This window comes from Cupressus sempervirens, chromosome 9, assembly GCF_028749045.1.
Source record: "Cupressus sempervirens isolate cs-2001-9-10 chromosome 9, ASM2874904v1, whole genome shotgun sequence".
NCBI lineage: Eukaryota > Viridiplantae > Streptophyta > Pinopsida > Cupressales > Cupressaceae > Cupressus > Cupressus sempervirens.
Window position 1 is genome coordinate 231,641,344 of NC_143126.1, and position 24,649 is coordinate 231,665,992.

The window sequence follows — 24,649 nt, forward strand, 5'->3', positions numbered from 1 at the left end:
TTAGGGTTAGGGTTAGGATTTGTATTTAGGGTCTTATTGTTTAACATTAAGGTTAAAGAGTTAAAATTTAATTTATATATAAGACCTTTACATGTTCAAATATACATGATGTACATTCTTTATAATTTTATATATTATAATAACTTATGTTAAAGATTATAATTAACTTTTATTAATTAAATGTTGTAACATGTATTCTAAGTTAGGTGATACATGTGTTCTATGTTATATGTATGTATGTGTATGTTATATTCTTACCTATATGCAAATTAATCTAAGTCCATGTGTTACGGATTATCTAGGTTCATGATGTGTGATGTATCATGTTCAATTACATATGTATGTGTATAATTTTTAATTTTAAAAATAAAAAATTGTGTGTACAGTAGGCAGTTCAGTGAGCTTCATACATTTCTACAAATCTATGGCTTCACATGATTAGTTTGATGTGGTTCCTGGTGTGGCACCTGATATAGTTCCTACTATGACATAGGTTGGTGTGACACCTAATGTAGTTCCTACTGTGACACCTATTGTGACTCCTCATGTAGCTCATCGTGTTGCTCGTGGTGGGGTGCATGCTAAATCTTGTGGTGTACCTTGATGTAGGGCTCATTGTGCAGCTGATGTTCCTGCTCCTAGTGCAGCTCCAAGTGGTGGAGGTCCTATCATGGCTCCTGGTCCAGGTGAGGCTACACCTACAGCTCCTATTGGAGGTCCTACTGCACCACCTCCATGCATCGATATTGATGCTCTATTTGCATTTTCAGAGAAGGAGATTGCTAGATTAAAAAACTTTATATTTACCTTTGATGATGGTCTTTATAAAGACATATGTACTACAATATTTAGGAGTTTACAGAATTTGATAGCTAGGTTTAGAGCTCACCATTCATTTACTCCTGCCATATTAGCTTCCATATCTAGTGAGCTTAGGGCTGAGGTTTTCGAAGATGCATCTTTCGATGACGTCAAGAGGGTAGCCCCCAAAGACATCATCAAGAGAGAGCTCTTTCAGAGTATGAGGGTACACAAGGTAGGGTGAGAGGCTACAGTTGTATGCCTAAAATGTGAGCACAATTATATGATTCATTATATCCAAGATTACTCAAAAATGAGGTCTTGAATGGTGACTCATAGCTCTCTATTCATGGAGTGCAAGGGTTTGTAATGGAGGCCCTCAGTTTGACCTAGTTTGTGCCCATGAAAGTACACCATGAAACAAGAGATTCAATGATAAAAAATATGCATGCAAATGAAAATGCAAACTAATCTAAATGATAACAATGCAAAACAATGCAAGAAAGGAAATCTAATAACATTGCAATACTAATTTATGAAAATAAATATGACTCTAAGATAATAGGCAAATGGAAGGATGAAACCTCATCATTGAAGCGATGGATGCACGAGAGAATAAAACAAGAAGATAGAGGTTCTCCACAAAAAGCTTTGATGCTCAAACTCCTTCTTCAGAAATTGCTCTCCAAACCTATAGCATAATAATAGCATAATTGTCGATGAATTGTGAATGAATTGTGGATGAATTGTGGTTGTCCAAAATGAGGAGAGGGCTTTCCCTTATAAAGAAAAATATCGAGGTGAGAGGCTTCTCACAACCAATATGGGATAATAGAGTTTGATCCATGTGAGACAAAATTTCACCAATGAGAAAAGAGGAGTGGTTGAGAAGAAAGTAGAAAAAGGATAAAGATAAGTCCCACTTAGAGATATGTACATTTAAGTGTAGAGAAAATAAATAAAATATTTATTTAATCTTTATTTAATTTATTTCTTTATTCAAGTGGGTTTATTTTTTATTTATCTATTTTTCTTTTCATCACAAAGAGATATTTAAGTGGGAATTTTATTTAATTAAAAGGGAGCAAATTCTTCTGATTAAATAGGAAATATTTAATTAAATTAAAAGAAGGGTTTTTCTCTTAATTAATTAAATGTGGATGAATTTAATTAAAAGAGAGGTTTTCTTTTAATTAAATGGGGACTTATTTTATTTAATTAAAAGAGGAGATTTTCTTTTAATTAAATAAGACTTAGGACAAAATGATCAACCTCGAAAAAAATAGAATAATTGAATTTGATCAAAGAAATTGGTTTAATAAAATATTACACAACATTGATTCAAAAAATTTGATAAATTGATAAATTGAATAATGGGGGTCCATAGTCTAGGCGACCATTTTAGGGTGCATATGTTTTCCCCTCTTTGACTAATGTGTGATCTATTTGGGAACACATGTAGTCAAAGAAAGAAATTGAAGTGTGAGGTCGAGTTGGGATCACAAAACAACCCAGATGTGTGGTCGAATCGGGAACACATCAAGACAAAGAATAAAAATAAACTTTGACTTGAAAAAGTCAAGGATAAAAATGATAAAACTGAATCAAAGATTGAATTTTATAATTATTGCTCCCTCATGATCAAAATCGAAATGAGATAGAGGATAAACAACAAATTGGTAAATTTGATCAAATTGAACAAAAGATAAGGTTCTTGATGTAAGATGAAATATATAAGAATCATAGAACCAAGGTAGATCATCAAGCATGAAATATTATGCCCCAAAGGTGATTTAGAAGAAAATAAGTGGGGAAAAATAAAATTGAAGATAGAAGTTTGAAAGATATAGAAAGAAATAGAAAGAAGAAAAGAAAATGCCCCAAAATCAATCAACTGTTTAGGATAGAAATTTTGATTGAGATCACAAAAGAAGATAAGGAAATGAAGATCAAAATGTGACCATAGTTGATTAAAATTCCACAAGAAAGTTGAAGGGAAAATCCTCTCAAACTCATAATATAGCCTAAAAATTCAAACTAACATGAAGCCTAAAAATGCAAGCTACATGAAAATGCAATGGTGTACTTGCAAAAGAGCAACTGTAACATAGGATTTTGTGTTCATTATTCATTAGAGAATGTAAAAGATCTTATTTTCATCATTGGGTGGTTATTAATGGACATCAAAAAATCACACAATTATCACTAGTCACAAATGCAACTATGAAGATATGAATGTAATTTATATTGGATTGGAATGTGGAAAGATTCTAACAGAAGCATGAAAGACATAAAGGTCAAGATGACTTCGATGTTAGCTTACCCAATTTAATGTAGGAAAACTATGCTCACATCAAGGCATATATGCGAAGAAGACCATAAGAATGGTTGTGCAAAAACAATCAAGGATGATGCCTCAAATCTCCTAAGTGTTTCAAGGGGACAACAAGAGACACTCTAGAGTTCAAGACTGCACCCACAAGTAGAAAATAAATAAAAACATGTCCCATGCCCCAAGTCCTCTAGCTATGCATCATGGAGAGACTTATCAGAAAAGGACACTTAACAAAAATCAATAATAACCAGCACACAAAGAAAAGATCATGACATAATTCAAGCATTAAGTGTTGCGTTTACAATTTAAGTGTGTTAATTGATACTAAGTTCTGAGGATAAGGATCAAATTCTTGCAGGACGGGAAGATCACATGATGATTCTGGGTAAGACCAGTCCAATAAGTGTTGAAAAATACTCGATGTCAACGGTTGCATTGAAAAATACAATTGGGGTGGTGTTGGAAAGCACCATTTGCGAGGTTTCCTAAAGACTAACACATCCAAGAGACCAAAGCTAACATAGTTATGGCCCCTAGACAAAGACCAATTCCAAACCAAGACAAAAAGGATAAGGCATAATAGAGAAAGGCTAAGTGTCGAGGACATGCGCTAAGAAATAGGGGTGCAAAGGTCTCAAGTAGCGCCCATTTCTCGGTTTTCACCACTTCGATTTTTATTTATTTATTTTTAAATTTTTTTTTTTCTTTTTTTTCTTTTTTTTTTAGGACTTTTTATAATTTTTTTGTATTTTTACTACCATGGCATCTGTTTCCAAGTTTTCACCAAGGCACTTTTTCTTTTTTCTTTTTGATTTTTTGAATTTTCAATTTTTTTAAAATTTTTTTGGAATATATGATTTTTTTTTGGAGATACATCAAAGCACCTATATCTAGGTTGTCACTAAGATGGTCATTTTTTCAAGACATTTTTCAATTTTTAGATTTTTTACAATATATGATTTTTTTGGATTTTTTGAAATATATCATTTTTTTGTATTTTTAAAATATATCATTTTTTTCTATTTTTCTAGGTTCAATAAATATGTACAAATAATATACTATGCCCCCAAACAAAAACAAGGACCAAACTCTCAAGCATGATCACATTGTGCAGTCCCAATGTTTAGCAAGGTAGAGGACATGATGGAGCAACAAGCTGATAAATATGATGGATAAGGAAGGAGTGTATGAAGAAAGTGAAAGTGATCCTTAAGGAATGACTCCTCAAGAGTAGCCAAGCTAGGAAAATTTTTAATGCAAAGCACATTTCGACAAAAAATGATCATATTTTAACTTTTTTTTATTAGATCAAGACCAAAGGGGTAAATGGGAAAAGGATAGTGAAAGACTAGAATGGATGGAGGAAAATAGATATGAAGGATAAATATGAAAGGAATGAAAACAAGATAATCATAAGATAGCTCACAAGATAGCCAAATTTTTGTGCATGGGTCAACATTGTCAAGATCAAAGTGAGAAGATGGAATGGATGAAAAATGTAGCAGAACTATGCATGATGCCTAATTGTCAAGTTTTCATCATGGTACTTATCCAAGGTGCCACAAGGAAGTGGTTTTCACCATAGGATGAATTTATTTCTCTTTACTTTTACTACCAACGTGTCTGATTACCAAGTTTTCACCAAGGCACATTTTCATATTTTTCACTTTTTTTCTTTCTTCTTTTTTTTTTCTAAATTTTTTTTCCGAATTTTTTTTTTTTTTTTAGAATTTTTTAAAATTTTTTTAAAGTTTTTTGGAAGAAGTAAAGCTTTTTAGATAATGATCCTTGAAAGTTTAAACCATGACATACAAAGGAGTTGAAATGATATTCTCAAAGATGTTAATAGAGAAATGAAGATGGGAGACGAAAATGGAGGATATGGCTTTATGCAAAGTGAGGGAGATTGGAAAATGGAAATGAAGGCAAGATCAACATCAACACACACCTTGAAGGGTAGCGAGAGGATAGAGAAAATAGGCATGAAGGAATATGTGAAGGAATATGATGAGTGGATAGAAAAGGTTGCGGATTAGGCACATGGAATGGAAGAATGTGTTTGGAAGAAGATGAAGTGGAATTCTTTGGAAGCTTGAATGTCAACTTCAATTGTTGTTCAACATTAGACTTTATCAAGAGTCACTTTGGAATCCATATAGCTGTAGGCCTCTTTTCATTTCTTTTTGATGATTTAGTGATAATATCTTTAATGATAGATTTTGGAACCCATAATTGCCTTATAATTTTTTTCTTAGATATCTCCTTTGACTTTATGCTTCCATGTCAATTAGAGGAGACATGGTTCTTGAATTGCTTATTTTTCTTGTATTGAACATTCAGGTTACTTTCAAAAGACTTGGGACTTGTGGAAGAAGAAGGATGATATGACTGGTTTAGGTGAGTGGGTGGATTAAAAGGATTCAAGGATATGCATCCATGTTGATCTTGATAAAAGATAGGAGAGGGAGGGAAATAAGGACCCAAGATGGAAGGAAGATGTGAAACATTTAGTATTGTTGGGGGAGGTTCAAGGATGGATGTGGAAGATGCAAAATGGTAATCAATAAGTTCATTAACATCTATTTGACAATTAAGGACATCAGCATCTTTAGAGTGAGCATTAGGATTTTCAATAATATCATGAATATCTTGAATAGGAGCAACTTCTTTAATAGGAGTACTTGAAGCTTGAGAAGACTTAGGAAGAGTAGAAAGTGGAAGGGATCATGGACTGGTAGAACAAGAAGATGAATCACTTTGATCTGGACAAGAATCTTTGGATAGCATAAATGTAGAGTTTCTCTTGATTTTCAATAGGCTCATCATTGGAAGTAACAATACTATTTTTAATAACCTTAATGGAAGTATCATCTTTGGAAGTCGTAACTATATTAAGGTCATTTGTATTGTCAATAAACTCAACAGTGTAAGTAGTAGCTTTATGTTGCTTAGGAGAAGACTTAAGACATGGTGCAATGAATGAGAAAGGGCATAAGGGATCAAAAGAACCATGAAATGGACTAGAGGCATTGTGAAAATAATTGGATAAAATAGGAGGTTCTTGATCTTGATCTTTTTTTATATTTTTTTCTTTATCATTTTTAGAGTCCTCTTTACATAGAGCCACTCCAAAGGACAAGGAAGCTTGTTGGAATTCTATGGAAGACTTTAGAGGAGATGATGAAGGGCTAGCTGAAGTATCCATTATGGCACATGAAGGCTTATGCTCTTTAGGTTTCGCATTATCAAAAGTATTTGCAGCCAAGTAAAGGTTAGCTTGAGTTTCTTTAAGAGGTAGCCCTTGAGGATAACTATAAGGAACCGCATGAAAATCATAAGGATCTTTGTTGGACGAAGGATTGATAGAAGATTTGAGGGACTTAGAATCTTTAGGGGATGTATGGATAGTGGAGGAAGTAGAAGATGGAAGGGGGGAATTAGAAGACACAGGTTCAACATTAAGATGATCTTGCTCAAGAGTGTAATCTATATTTTAGCATGAGGGTTCTTAGAAGAGGAACTCTTATCCCATTGATGTTGTATTTCAGCACAAAAAAATGCTTTCTCTTCGTCAAAATATGCAGATTTATCATTTAGGTATTGTTCACAAAATTTATCAATGTTGTTTTCAAAATTTGATTCATGTGGATTCCCATTAATATTTATCTGACTCATCCCCTTTAAGCACAAGCATAGGACTAGGAGGACTTTTAGGAACTGTAGGAATGTAATAATCATCATCATCATAATCATTGTCACTATAGGCATCGTAGATAGGCATATCACAAGAATTTTCATGTTGTTCATTATCATATGTCTCAATAAGAGGAAGAAGACTCTTGGTAGAAGTAGAAGAAGAATGATATCATGAGGAAGAGGTAGGTGAAGACCTACATGAATGATATTTAGAAGAATCATGGTAAGACTTGGAATATGAAGAATGTGAATGATATTTAGAAGAATCATCATAAGATTTAGAAGATGAAGAATGTGAATGATATTTAAAAGAATCATGATAAGACTTAGAAACTGAAGAATGTGAATTATATTTAGAAGAATCCTAATAAGCCTTACAAGATGAAGAATGTGAAGGATATTTAGAAGAATCATGATAAGACTTAGAAGATGAAGAATTTGAATGATATTTAGAAGAATCATGATAAGACTTGGAAGATAAGGAATTTGAATGATATTTAGAAGAATCGTGATAAGACTTGGAGGATGAAGAATCTGTATGATATTTATAAGAATCATGATAAGACATGGAAGATGGAAAATATTTGGAAGAAGGATATTGTGATTTGATCTTGCACATGATCCTAGCAAAGGTGTCTGATTTATACTTTTTCCTAATCATTTTTGTTGCAACGTTAGCATCCATGTATCCATTGGAGCGACAATACTTTTCAAATTCAAGAAGGAGGTGGATTTCATCTAAGCTCAAATGAGGATCCCTAAAAAGATATCCAAGATCCATGGTTCTAGAAGAAGAAGAATCAAGCATAGAAGAAGAGAAAGGATGAATAGAAGAAGGTAGACTATATGATAATAGGAGGAAAAGAATAAAAAAGACATGAAGAGGAGAAAGAATAGAAATGGGAGATTAGAAAGACATGAAAGATGAAGAAGAAAGAAGACCAAGAGTCATTTTATGAAATTTGATACCATTTGAGATCATTTGAATGTTAAGAAACACATAATAGCACTTGTAACCAACATGAAAGAAAAGGTACTAGTTGATAGGATAACCCTAAGAAACATTGGTCCCAAACTAGGCTAGTAAAAGCACTCACTTGTCCAAAAGAGATGTGATAAGATAGAATTTTGCAATAGACATAAACCAACATTGCCACAGAGGTTCCCACAACTTTGGGTGAATACCCTAGCACATATGGACTAGGAGGGTGATTTACCCAGATTATAAATAATTAAAATTGATTTTTTTTATGAAAGTGAATGGACAAGAGATTACTAAGACTCTCCAAGTGTAATATCAAAGGATCCAAGTGTATATCTTTCTCAACAAGGATGGTTTCTAACTCACCAACTCCAAACAAGGTCTCTTGTGAAATCAATGACTACTAATTCAAGAGGTCAAAGCACAATAACCTAAGGTGCAAAAAGGCTTCTAACAATGGGTAAGTAGCCTAATCCAAATAGGATCAACCTAGGGAGACTATAAATAATGGGATAACAAAGTTATTTGATCATAAAGTCTTAGCTCAAGAACTCAGATTTTGTTCATTTTAAATATCCAACTAGATGTATCAATAGATTTTTTATTACAAACCAAGCACACAAGATAGAAAATAGAGATTTCAAGAAAACAGTCTTCAAAGAATGAGCAAGGGGCAAAGCAACCTTGCGCATGAACAAGTATAATGACTTACTATTTCTATTCCTTAAAGGTTCTACTTGTGTATGTTCTTGACAATGTTTTAGTAGGCACTTAGAACACAACAACACTTTATATGGTTATCTACAAGGATATACGTGGCTTTCTAAAAGGAGTCCTTGATATACACAAGGTATGTGAGGCCCAAATTCATAGATGAGAAGAATCCAAAATCACACAGCTGGGGGGAGATGGTAACCCAAATCTCCTCCTTCACTTCTCAAAGGTATAAAGTTCTTTGAGGCTTAGCCAAGAGTGATATCAAACTCAATTTCCAAGAGAGGTGTCTTTGGATTCACCTCTTGATATTTATACTCTGTTAGAACACAGGAGTTGAGGTCATCCCAAGGGCTGATGAAATCCCCAAGCAGGCTTCCTAGAAATAAAAACTAAGTAATTCAATATCAAAAGTATTTAGGGCACTAAAGGTGGAAGATTTAACTCTTCAAGTAAATGCGAAGTGAGTCCAAAAGTGGAACATTTAACCCTTTAAGATATTGTGAAGCGAGTCCAATAGTGGAACATTTAACCCTTTAGGAGAATGTGAAGTGAGTCCAAAAGTGGAACATTTAACTCCTCACATCAACTCAAAGTGAGTCCACACCTTAGAAAATAAGTGAGTTCCAAAAAGCACAAAAAGGGTTGCCTAGTGGAGCAATTAATGCTTCTTTCCTGTAGACCCCTCCCCCTTAATGTGGTGTTGATCTTGCAACCACAGGGCAGAAATGAGGGGCTAGTGGATTAGTGAGTCCAATAACCCAATATAGTAATCTAGATCAATCACAAGTAATCTAAGACTACTAATCAATACTACTCACAAATGAAAAAGGGTTTGAACAATGGAATATTTAACTTTCCAAGTAAACATAGAGTGAGTTCACAAAGTGGTGAATTCAACTCCCTATGTAAACAAGGAATGAATCCATGCCCTCAATCATTTTAATTAAATATTTGATATTGCAACCAAGAATTACTTAAGGTTTAAACACAAGCATTCACTTAGACAAACTTGTATGAAAGTAAATCTATGTTCATTCATTTCCCATTAAGAGCATCAATTGAAATGTGTTTTATGAAAGCATGTAAAACACTCAAGCCAAACACATGAGAGGTTTAATTTTAATCCCAAATCTAAATGTTTTAGAGATCAAACAAAATACCTGGTAATCCTTGCAATGCATCTTTTTTTTGTTGTACTTTTTGTCTATGCTTGATCTGTAATGCCCTGCCAAGGGATCCAAAGAATTTTACTAAGTTTGCCAAACAATTTTTTTTTTAAGCATGAAAGATAAAACCATTCATAACATTTGCAGAAGCAATAGCAACAATTCAAATGAAAATAAACATAACATATATACATAACAGGCTACAACCTTTAAAGATTCCATAACGTTGTATCACATCTAAATTAACTATTCATCTAACATCCCATCCTTATGAAATAACAATGATATATCCAATGTACTTAAGCAATATACAAGTGTCCTTTTGTAATTATATTTTAGTTTAGCTCAATCATCCACTGTACATATCATAGGGTATGAAAAGCTTAAAATAATAAACATCCATATAAATAAAGTACATCATCATCCAATATTAATCCATGATGCAATTAAAGTAAATGAAACCACATATCATACATGATACATCATCATAGAGGATATAAAAATCCATCATAAATGTTAACTATAAATTACAAACATAAATAACTAAGTGCACAGTTCCTCCCAACTGTAAATAGCATCATTAGACCATCGTGGATCCTAGCCATCCCTCCATGCGTAACATTGCAAAGCACTAAAGAGATCATCGGTATTAACATAGTAGGAATCTCACTCCTAAAACATCCTACTAACATGCAAAGTAAAGCATAATAAATCATCAAATAACATATGCAGAGTAAAGCAAATCATCAATATAAGAAACATACCATTAAATACATCTATCATAAAGTATATTATCTATCATAATGCTCCAAGAACATAATGAAGAATAAATACCAACCAAGGATACTCCAGCCATGGTGTCTCGGACAGATCTCAAATGATAAGAGTGAAAATATACTACCACCCGACAGCGTGGAACCTAAGTGGTCCACTCCCACCGTGCTGAGGAGATAATCTCAAGTCCCAAACAGGATATCAATTTCCGAAGCACAAATCTCTATAAGTCCAAGAATCCTAAAAGTATACTAACTCAAAGGTTCCAACACACACAAAATCGACATCTAATTCCCATAGGCACACAATGACATGTAGGAAACCTAATCTGCAAGCGAAAAAGTGTCATTGCAATTATCACGTACAAGTTACCCTGGCAATTAGCTAAACTCCACAAGTCCATAATGATCTCATGTGGCCACTAGTATCCTCTCGTACTGATGAGGCATACTATAGAATGCACGGTCGCAACCATGCATTCTCACTACTCCCATCCTAGCCTGTACAAGTACTCAAGGCATGGGCAAGAACATCAAAACAATTATCTTTTTAGGTTCATTTAATCCCCATTTAGTGTGTAAATGTTATCACTTATTAACCAAACTTACAATGAGTTACCCTGGTAGCTACTTAAGGCCTCGACCCCCATTGCAAGCCACTTCCCGACACTACAAGTAGATTACCTACCCTAAGCTCATGGAATCATAAATCTCAAAATCACAAAAGATAATCCATAATAAAATCATCAAATATGCATAAAAACATCAAATATCCATAATAAGAATCATCAAATCTCTGAGATAAGAATCATCAAATCTCCATGAGCATCTGGAAAAGCATCCATAGAAAATCATAACCACAACAGTTCTCTATTGGCAACTAAAGGCATCACTGATAGTCATAAGTATCAATTGGTTCTCAATAACCAAAATATATCTCAAGATAAATGGTTCTCAACAAGCAACCAAGAATATCTCAAAATCATACTGATTGAAGACTCCAAAATGGTTGAGTCAAACATGTCACAACATGACATCATCAAGAAATAAATCCATATTTTAGTCCCATCATAGCGACTAGAAAATAATCCAAAGATAACTGATTGATAACTCAAAAATGATTAGCTCAAGTGTCTCATTCACATACATCTCAGCTTTACACATGAAGATTGATGAACAATAACAATCAATAAATACAAACATTTCATAGAGCATACGATCACATTACCATAGTTGGGCTTATAAAGATCGAGACCAAATAAAATCAACATGCGATCACATCTCATAACCTCTAAGCCTCTGGTAACAACCTAGGACTGGTCATCACTAGTCAACCCAAAACCCAAAACAAGAAGCATAAAGAATACACGATGCAAATACATGTTTTGGTTTACTAAATTCACATACTTGAATAATGTGTAGGGGTTTTCAATTTTTTGTTTGCAAGTATATTTCAAGTGTTTTAAGTTTCATCATTTGACTTACAAGTCAACCCAATTGTTCCCCGATAGCATTATCCTTCCATTATTAAGAATTACATTCTAAGAATAACTTAAGGATAAATATTTACTCATTAAATAATTTTCTTTATTCTCTAAGATCCATAGTACCAATTGATCAACTCTTCCTTAATGTTACTTCTACATTTCAACATAATCAAAGGATCATTATTCATTCATAAAAGAACCAATTATCAATCTTTGATTAAGAAGATTATAACTTAATTAAAATGATCAATTTAATTTACCAATTAACATAAGTACATGATTCCATGACTTTTGTCATTTAATAGTTTTCAATTCAATATTACCACGTCTCACCATTGAAACATCTAAGGTTATTATTCAAGTTATGAGAATAAGGCTTATCAACTTTGATATCAATATTTTACAACCTCGTTAAAAGAATCATATCAATTAAATCTTTATTACATAACATAATTATTGATTAAATCCAATTAACTTTAGTTAATTGATTTCATTAATAATTTTACAACCAAACCATCAACCCATTGAATATTTAGTTGACTAATAACTAAAACTCAACCATACACAAATGTTCATATTCATAGTTCAATAATAATAACTTGCTAATATTTAATGACAAACTATATTGGAAATCTTATTAATAAATCTATAATGACCACATTCGTCATTCTTTCAACAATGTTCTCATTTTATTTTAATAATAACAAGTTCTAATAAATCCTCAATACCAAGTATTATTATCTCAAATAAGTTTTCCCTATGTACGTTGATTCAATTAATTAATACTCCTCCAAATTATTAACCAATTTAATTTGATTAATATCTTTTACAGTATTTCAATCATTAACTAATCTCCTCTAGATTAACTCTAATCAATTTAATTGATAATTATTTAAACTCTTTATACTATTATTTATTAATAGTTTGTTAGACCCAACAAACATTAATAAATAATAAACTCATCAAAACTATTATTAATCGATCTAGAGAACTTTACATAAGCTTCATTAGCTAACTCTTAATACCATTAAGGTATATCAATAATTTAGTTAATAATATATAACGTATTAATAATACCATAGTAATTCAAATTATAACAATATTATAATAGTGACTTCATGTCAATTAAATCTTAATCCAATATCATTCAGAGTTTATTTAATCAATATTACAATCAACCATTAGACTCTATTTTCTAATAGTTCTAATAATATTTTGTCTATATAAACGTTGTTTGAAAGAGATCCCTATCATAAACCAATAAGACTCATTGTAGACATGAATAATCTCCAAATTCTTAACATTATCATCTTCATTAAACAACTCTAAAATTGTTTATTATATATTAAATAGTATTCAATATACATTATAAAAATTCCACTATATAAACTATATTAAAATATCTTTTCTTTTAATTTTATTTTATTTGAAAATCTATTTACTTAGATTGACTAGTAATTAATTATACTTCTTCTACTATTAATTAATCTTAATTAAATTTGATTTAATTAGATTATATAATAAACTATATAAAACTAATGCATATTAATAAGATTCTAATAAGGGAAGATTTCAATACTATCTTTAATTCATTCCATGCTTTGATATATTATTTTTGTGAAGTTTAAGCATAAAGAACTCTTGGTTATGGAAAATGGAGAAATATCTGTCCTTGAATAAAATAGTCTCAGTACAACGGCCATATCTCCCTAATGAACTGTTGGATCGAGCTGAAATTTAAATATGTTGGAGAGGGCCAAGTTGCACCAATTCTGACTGGAGCAATCGAATAAATTTGATCATGATAAAAAGTTATGAATAACTGAGTTCGGGTCTATCCAAGGGGCAGCGACAAGATAATTAAAAATTTCTTCTTAAAAGGTAATTGTTCTTTAAATTTATCCAATAATTTCGCTAATAGATTTGGCCATAAATCTTGAAACCATTTTCAAATCTATTTCAATTCGATTCTAATTCAAACCCAAACCCATTTTCTCTTGTTTTAAATCCACGCATATAAAATTCTCAAATAAATTTAATTGCCCAAATTGAAAATGCATACAATAAAAATATGAAATTCCTCAGAAGACATATGGAAGACACGAAGAAGACAGGAATGCATGATGCGAAAATAGCATAAGAAAAATCACAAGAATCTACCCGAATTTTGATGCTAATTCGCTCTTCCTTAGAAAACCCGCAGAGCAAGCTCCCTTCTTCAGAGTTCTTGAGTCCTCCAATGCTCCAATTGCTCTCCACCCCTCTCTAAGCTTCTATGAATGCCTAAATATAAAGAACTCTCAAGAAACCTTTGGATTGCTTCTTGAAACCGTTGAAAGGTGTCACCAACTAAGCATGGGTCTTTTCCAACCTTTTTGATGAGTCATAAAGTTGTAGACACCGTGTGCTTAATTGATGTACTAACCCCTGTGTTGTTGACACATATTAATTCCCATGCAAGCTTATAACTCAAATTTACTTTTTAAATAATCTCTATTTAAATTTTATAACTTTCATTTTAATTTTTATAACTTTTATTCTTATTATTTTATTTATTACTTTATTATTATTTTATAATTATTATTAATTTTAATTTCTAGTTTTCTTTTATTTAATTCCTTTTTTCCAATAATTCACATTTAATTATTTACAATCAAAATATCAAAGAACATGATATTTTATTAATTTTCTCAAATAAATAATTTATTAATTAAATCTATTTATTAAGACATAATTAATAGAAAATTCACCATAGACCTCCAAGATAAAATATGAAAATCCATCATAGAACAAATCATACAAAATAAATCTAAAAGGTTAAAAATCATGAAATATGTCATCCGACACATTCGGTGGGTATTCAACTCAGATACTTGTCCTAATTTTTCAATTAGGACAAATGGTTCAAAGGGTTGGGATTTGGACTTGAGAATTTATCTGCCCTCTCTTATCATTGAGATAATGCGATAGGGTACGCTCATCCTGACAATTTAGAGAAGTCGATACCTGGTACCTGCAACCTGCATAAAAATCATGCATGTACAAACACAATATATACTAAACTAAACAAACAATGGTAGGAAGTGGTGCATCGTGTAGATCTCGACTAGCAGGTGACTACGACTCCCTTCCTTAACCACATCAGACACGCCATACAAAAGCAAACACGCAAAGCAAACACGCACACCATACACATGCAAGTATGGGGTAAGTATCCATAAGAAAGCACATATGATAATAAATCATCTTACTAATCATCATTAATAATTGAAAGCAATGTAATAATCATCATCAATAATTATGAACACTAAAAATAATCATCATACATACATGAAATGTAGAGTCTAAATAATCTCATCACGTAATAAACTGAATCCATAGCACAATATCTGATAATCTCAAAAGAATGTTGCTAACCAACAACATAAAACTACTTCTAAAAGATTTTAGCAACAATAACAAAATGTGAACCAGGGGCAGGAACTACATGATCGCCCACTCGCAATGAACAAAGCAACAAACAACACAAGCAAACACAAGATATGCAATATATGTCCAACTCATGCAAAACTAGGATTAGCTCTAAAACTATAAATTTTAAGATTAATAATAATCAACAAGTAACCCAAATGAAAGACCACATCATGCATTGATTCATTCTAAAATTGAAATGCAAACTATTCATTAAATGCATTTTTTTTCAATTGATATTTTTGACTTAGTCATAAAGATTGGATCTAAATGATATGAATTCGGATCCAAAACTCAAAATATAGAAAAGTAACCCCTATAAATAATTAGAAAGCTTTCCAAAAATGAAATTTTTTTTAAAAGATTTTTTAATTTGTGCCCTAGGGAGTCATTTTGTCAAAATAGAACCATTTTTGCAAATTGAATTATTGACCCTTAATATGACCTCTAAAATCAAAACACAAAGAACCAACTTTGTTTAAAATATAGAGAGATTTTTGAAACAATAAATGTTTCTAAAAAAGTGGTATTTTACTCCTGAAAATGATCTTTTATGAAAAATCAAGGAAAAATCATAAAAAATAAAAAATGTTTCAAAAAAAGTTAAAAATTTGACCACAACTTTTTTGATATATCACCACCTCACAAAAAAAATTCAGATCAAAATACCTCGCCGTTTCAAAGGTATGATCAAATATTTCAAATCTACGGTTTCTTTGAGTCTACAAATAGATCTACACAAAAAATCAGTAAACAAAGGTGGGTTACCCCACAATGGGCACAAAAAATGTATGCCTAAAATGTGAACACACTTCTATGAGTCATTATATCCAAGATTACTCCAAAATGAGGTCTTGAATGGTGACTCATAACTCTCTATTCATGGAGTGCAAGGGTTTGTAATGGAGGCCCTCAGTTTGACTTAGTTTGTGCCCATGCAAGTACACCATGAAACAAGAGATTCAATGATAAAAAATATGTATGCAAATGAAAATGCAAACTAATCTAAATGATAACAATGCAAAACAATGCAAGAAAGGAAATCTAATAACATTGCAATAATAATCTATGAAAATAAATATGACTCTAAGATAATAGACAAATGCAAGGATGAAACCTCATGATGGAAGCCATGGATGCATGAGAGAATAAGACAAGAAGATAGAAGTTCTCCACAAAAAGCTTTGATGCTCAAACTCCTTCAAAAATTGCTCTCTAAACCTATAGCATAACAATAGCATAATTGTGGATGAATTGTGGTTGTCCAAAATGAGGAGAGGGCTCTCCTTCATAAAGAAAAATATGGAGGTGAGAGGCTTCTCATAACCAATATGGGATAATAGAGTTTGATCCATGCGAGACAAAATTTCATCAATGGGAAAAGATGAGTGGTTGAGAAGAAAGTGGAAAGAGGATAAAGATAAGTCCCACTTAGAGATATGTGCTAGCATGATCTATCCACAATTTTTAGTAGCACATGGTCGTTATCCTAATAACGACCAAATATCCTTTTATTTTTCACAGTAGTTGTACACTGAGTTCCATATAGGGGTCAATGTCGACTACTTGGATATTCCTGATTATTGCGAACACGAGCATGGTCGGGTTGCAGATTGTGACCAGTACCACAATTCACATCATCTACCACCTGTAGATATTAGATAGTTTGTTGGATAGAGGATGCCTTCGGTGACTCCTATACATGCTCCTATTGCAGATAGAGTCATCATTGTTTCCCAAAGGGGAGCAATTGACACTATTGGGCACATTGTATCTGTAACAACTAGTATCACATCAGATTCTATTGGTCGTTATCTTCATAGTGAACGTTCATGTCCACTTGGTCAACCATCTTCATAGGTATCTAGTATCACTTCAAGTGCCTCCTCTGATGATGCATATAGAGCTGCTAGGCTACCATTGCCAGATGATATTCGTGGTATTTCAGGATAGCAGAGACATATGGATATTGCACTGTATTTTTTGGAGGATATGTTGCATATTGTCAAATATATTTCTGATACACAAGGGATTCTGCTACACTCAGTGATGGATGTTGTTAGAGAGCATGAGAGCCTTGACATAGTTTCATAGACATAGGCCGCCACACTAGTGACAGATGATACACCTATGTGTAGCTCACAACATTCGGCACTAGGCTCACGACACTCTATAGAGGACTCGAGCATATGAGTTGGAGATGTCTAGATCACAACTAAGGGTCTTGATGAGTTTGGTGTGTATTTATGAGGCCTATCTGCGATTGATGCTAGTTCGAGCCTAGGTGTTTCATCATACATGGACTTGTTGTTTGGACATGACATCACTGATACACCATTACCCACCCGGGTACATAGTCCACTTCACTCAGATTTACTAGTAGTTGGACATGCTACTGAGGGAGGTTCAGTAGGTGTCAGAGTTTTAGGCTCAAGTGCATCGGTAGATGATACGATGGAGTATGCTAATCATCCTCCACCTCCAGAGACCTAGGTACATATATAATTTATTTTTAATTTTAAATATATATGAAATTAAAAAATATGTTCATTTATTTAAAAAATTTAGTTCAGATACATATCTAGAATATTTAATTTCACCTTTAACTCAAAATAAATCATGTAGGCACAGGTCGTTGAGCACATGGTTACACGTGTTGTTGGTTTAGAGCATCATGTACATGAGAGAGATGATTCTATTGAGACACTCAACAGTGCTCAGGTACTTAAGTTTGAAATAGTTTGTTTAAAATTATTTAAATATTTTGAAAACTAGATATATATCTATATATATGCAAGTTCATGTTCAATTTGAATGTGCATGTACATGTGCATGTATATATATGCTTTAAATCTATGTAACTCTAACATGTACATGTATATATATTTGTAGGGCTCAGTTGATGTGCCTCGGCAAGAGGATGTATAGGAGACTCAATTAGAGAGTTGTTCTGTTCATATGCATCTTGAGGGGTCCCTCCAGTAGTAGATCAGATATATATATATATATATATATATATATTTGATGCATTTATGTATTGGAGATAGTTTACATGTACACATATGAGTATTTCATTACCTTGACGGTCCATACATGTACTTTAACTATTTATTTGATTATTCGGTACTTCTGTAGTTAGATACCATCACATGTGTACATATATATGACTTTTTATATTTTTCCATGTACATGTATGTATTTATTTGAGATTTATAGTTTTTATTTCAGTTACGTAGAGATATATATTAGATCTGTAGATGTTTATTCTTGAGATGTGTATATATGTACATATATGTTTTTTTTTGTTATAGCTATAGAACATGATCTTGAGACGTGTGTAGATGTATATCAATTATCAATTAGTAGGAAGTTAGAAAGATATATAATTTTGTTAGCATCATAGTAGTTCTATATATTTATCATGTAACTCTGATTGATGTATAAAATTGTAATCATAAATTAATAATAGCTTGTAAACTTGTAGTATATAATTTTAATAAAAAATCAAGTCATCTTTAATCAATTTTTAATTCTTTTTAAAATTGTGTTCTTACTTTTTATATGCTAATCTGTTTAAACCATAACTATAAAACTAATTGAATTTCATTCTTAACAATGAGTAAAATTGAACCTAACCCTAAATCTAATTAAGTAGAAAAATAAATATAATTTATCACTTATGAAATTCAATCTATTTTGAAAAGAAATTGGTAAATAAATTAAAGTTATTAAATGCATCCATGGTAGAATTAATTTAAATGAATAAATTATATAATTTTTAATTCATTAATGAAAATTAAGAACTTATAATTGTACAATTAATTTAAACACATTTAATTCAAGATGAAATTCAATAGTTTGAAAAGAAGTTGATATTTAAGAATTGTAACATACATAGTGAAATTGTGTAAGTTTGAACTAACTTCTAGCCTATTTATATCAAGTTGTTAAATTATTAAATTCATCCATAGTAAAATTAATATTATAGTTTTTAAATAAACTAATGATAACTGAGACTCAGATATTTAGATTAAAAATACAATTTCACCAAAGTTGATATTCACAATTTCACCATAGTACAATTAAAAACGCATTTCACCAAAGTTGATATTTAGATTATTATAAAATAAATCTCAAAGGTCTAATCAACCATGATGTACACTTATAAAATGCAATATCTTTTCATGATCTTCATTGTTTAGTCTCCACTTGCGACGTACAAGCTTAAGTTTGACTAGATGCAAAGAAAGCCATGTAGCAATGACCAGGTGGCTATATTGTAAAACCTTGTTGTCAGGTTGATATTAAAAAAAGTGTATTCCATGTTGGACTATTTTATCTTGCTTCAAATATGTTCCCTCTATCACAACAGAACCTGTACCACAAATTTAAGTGTTTTAAAATTTGACAGATATGAAGTTACCTAGATATGTGTGTGTGTGTGTGTGCATGTACATGTATATGTATAATTTACCTATGGGGAAAAACATTCCATCACTTTCTTCAGGGTCATTTAACTTTGTCCTCTCTTTAGTACATCGCAATAAATAATAACTAATGCCTTCATGATTTCCAAGCTCAGCAATCACTGGAAAGACATCTCCTGCATGACAAGTATACATGAATGCATGTGTACAATATATATAAGATAGTTGAAATTGATAATTAAATGAAAAGTTGAGATTAATTTTTATGATACTCATGCGCGTTTACCAATCTAGAGATATGATTATAATCATCAAAAATCAATGGAATATCATCAAAATTTTCATCATCTTTATCAAATGTATCGGTAACATCAAGTGGTACTGAAATCCATGCACCTATATATCCATGTGTCTAATTGATGCATTCTTCATAGTTTTCATCAATGCAACTATCACAAAAATATGACTATTCTCTTGTCTTCAATGTCCAATTGTAATTGTCTATACTCATGACTGAATGTAAAGAATGTGTCTTTTCTATCCTCTTGCAACCATGCATGTTTTTTCTATTAACACCTAAAAGTTTATTAAATTGAAACTATAGAAAAATTAAATTTAAACTTCAAATAATTCAAAAATAAAACTTAACAGTAAAATTTTATAATTTAATTGCATAAAAGTTAAATAGACATACACATCCATACCTATTATCTCCCAGAAGACTCTATATGGTGCCTGTTGACTCATTGTTGATGATGTCTTGACCTCATCTAATGCAAAATGTGTCTTACACCATTCAACAACATCATGTGCATCATTTACACAAACTCCCCAATAATTCATTTGATACTTTTGCAAAGCATGTTTGATGCAAGCTCCAACACCATCATGTTCACCTTTTCCATGGCCACTCTCAAAGAAATTCCATATGTGTTTTATATTCTCATTGCGATGATATCTACACAATGCATAAAATGGTCTAGATGATTTAAACTGTGCAGCACATCCATCAGACCAAACATAATTTTTAACAACATTTATGTTTCTTTCTTCCAAATAAGAAAAGGATGTATTGAAGCAATGTTCTACATAGTGAATGCCATGTTCTTTATCATCAACTATATAAAAATGATAGTCCTTTATAATTACTCGTTATTGAACTATACTCTGAACACCATCCAAATCTAATTGTACATCTCTATAAAAAATATGTACCATAATAGTGACTTGTTTATTAAAGTGATAATCTGATTGAATTGCTTTCTGATGAACAAATGAATAGTTGTCTACAAAATCAACAACTGATACAATTTTTCCAAGTGGAAAATTATCTCTCAGAGTTTGAAATTATTGTGCTTGCCTCTTTGCAAAAAATGCATGATGAATATAAAGTTGAATCAATTTCTTAAATTTGTCCATACATGTTAGAACAGGCAACTCCTCTTCAACATATTCCAACCTTTTTGTTTCTTTCCCCAACTTTGTTTCATTCTTGACATACTTGTAACTTTTGCAATTCAATATTTTTGTTACATCAATATTTTCAGTTTTCAAAGGAAATAGAGCCAATTGACCACATGTTTCACATAATCTTTTGATGAAATTTATTTTATCAGTTGGATCATCTACGTTGTCACACAAAATGGATGATATAAACTCACTTCGCCTACTAGGAGGAGCAACATGAAAACCATATGTGTCTTCTATAAACTTTCAAAATACATGATAGTGGAGATCAAACTCAATATGATGACAACAACAACAAGTTTCAAACACTTTGTTTGACCTCACAAAGTATGGATTCAATTTTTCAAACCATGTTTGCCCAACTTTTACGTTACAATGTTCATTACAAAATGACACATATAACTCATGCTATGTTGTGTCCAACCAATGTTTTGTATGATGTTCATATTGACCAGGTGCAATCTTATGCCTAATAACATCTCTACTATTTGATGAAGGACAAGTGTTATCAATCCAAAATGATATGACTAAATTTTTTAATAACTCTTCAATTCTATTAGAACGAGGTGCTCTACACATGATTGCCCAGTTGCCCTCCATAGTACTATCATCCACAATTAATCTTCTCTTAACATATTGTCTCATTGTTTTCCTACTAAAACCCATTTCAGATGAAATTGAACATATTTTTCTATTTTGAGACATATTCTTACTTACAACAGAAATCAACATCACTTTTCTTGCCACAGACTTATCTTTAGTTCGAGTGTTTTCCTATGTTTCTCAAACCTTGTTTAACATTTTCAATCAGATCAATTTGCATGCTATAAAATCTTCTCTTCTTTGATGTTGTGTCTACACCTAACAATTTCAATGCCTCTTGCAAAAAATTTTGTGTAAGCAAAAGTGAAAGAAACTAAGCTTGTTCAAGTGTTTTAGTGTTATCAAATTGAGTCATAATTTCTCTTATCTTCTTATTCATTGACCTTTTCTTAGACAAACATAATGGTTGAACACTAGTTGCAAGTTTTCTCAATTTATCCACATCCATTTTAAGTAAATGATCTAAATTCTTATAAGAAATACCATACTTTATAGATTGGGAAATATTTAAGAGTCCATCCATACTAATTCCTACACCTGATCCTGACCCTTCTTTGATTTCTGTTACTAGAATTTCTACAAGGACCGATCTTGAGCCTTCTCCAACATCCATTGTTTGAGATTCAACAGGGAAAGATTTTGACCCTTCTCCAACTTCTATTATTTGAACCTCTATAGGGACTGATCTTGAACCTTCTTCAATATTCATTTTTTGAGATTCCATAGGGAGTGTTCCTGACCACTCTCCCATATGCACTACTTCTACTTCTATTGAGCCTTCTTCGACATTTCCTTCACCTTGTTTAATTCAATGATAACGTGTCGCAGTCTTCTAAATATTTCTTTGTTCTGCTTCATCATATCTTTTTCTTGCATATTTGTTTTGCCTTCCTTTCTTTTTTCCCATTCTAAAATAAATAAAAAATAAAAAAAATTATCCCTTGCCTCAAGATAAATTTTGCGCAATAACCAAATTAAAAAATCACTATACAAATTTGTCTATCACTATTAGTAGTTTTAAATTGTTTGATAGAAATCAATAGAATGCAGTCATCTGCAACAAAGCATAAATATTCTTCATTATATGACTAAAATCTGTGAGTAGCATTCTTTACAAGTGGCAAAGCACCAAATCCTTCGTAAGCCATCTTTTAATTTTATGGAAAAATATCAGTCTATTTTTTCAAGAATAAATTGCTGCATAAAATAAAATGTCATTGGTTATCAAAAGAAGCAAACATAATGTTAGAAACCCCCTCTTTCATTGGTAGCTCCCATGTCCTTCTTTCTTCTCCAAATGATGTGACTAAAATCAAGTCTTAACGTCCTTTTGGGATATTTAAGAATTGGTGGTATCTCATCAAACAAGGGATTAACATTGATGTGTTCAAATGTACTTTGGAGGATTTTGATGGTTGATTCTTGATGAGACCTTATAGGTGTCATTATTGCATTTGACAACTCCAAAGGTTGTGTCCTAGTGAGTGTTGGCATGATACCTCAGAATGCAAATGTAGTGGAGTGAAACCTAAATGACATTTCTGCCTCCCAAGTGCGCACCTAGACTACCAACTGTGAGCTTGAAGTGTGCAGTTGATAGAAAAGGGTTACAGTTGCTAAAACAGTGTTGCAGGGTGCCTAAAATACAAATTTTGAGTGTTTTGAGCGATTCAGAGTGTTTCCCAAGGTCTTGGGATGCAATGCAAGGTGTGGAAGTGCAAATTAGGGTTTTAGAACCTAGAATGAAACATTCAATTACCAAGTGTGCCCTAAAACTACCAAGTGCACCCTTAAACTACCAACTACGCCCATGAAGTGTGCAGTTGGTAAAACAGTTGGTAAAAGAGGTCAAAACTTGATAATTAAGATGTGGGTATGCAAGATATGAGTGTTTTTGGGATTTTTAAGTGTTTAGGGATGTTATGCAATGTGAGGAAATGCTAAATGACCTAGGTTTTTGATATGCAAAGTGAAAATGTCCTAGGGATGTTATGCAAGTACAAATGCAAGGTGTCATTTTGAAGGTATGCAAGATGAAGATTATGATATGCAAAATGAAGGTTAGGGTTACGTTTTGGACTTGGTAAGAATTCTAAACGTAGGTGTATGCAAAGTGGACTATGTAAGGGATGGTTTTCTAGGGTTGATAATGATGTTTAGGCTATGCAAAATGAGGATAGGTGATCAAGAAGACAAGTTGATTGACGAACAATTTGATAGGGTTTGATAGTGAAAATAATGCAAGGGTTTGAACAATGCAATATGAGGGGGATATACCACTAGAGTAAGTAAAAAATAACATTTAGGAATATGATTATGCTAATGATAGTGGTATACATAAGGTTTTTTGAACTTAGGCGAAATATTTACAAGGTATTAACCTAAGAGTTTAACGTTATGAAAATAGACTTTGGATCTAGACCAAAAAAAGGACAAAGAAAGATAAGATCAAAATGATAAAGCAAAATCTACCTTGACACAATGTAATACTCTAGAGCTCATACTTTTGTTTAGACTTTTGACTAAGTTTAAAGGTTTTTGGGTTCAAAATGATGTTCAAGCGACTCAAAATGGTGATGATGCTGAGAAGATATTTGATATGTAAAGGTCCTAAGGTGAAAAATGAGATTTTGGGTGCAAGATGCGATTTTGGGTCAAGTGCAGAATGAGGATGTGCAGAGGCTTCTAGATGCAGTTTTGGGGTCCTAATTAAGTGCAGTTTGG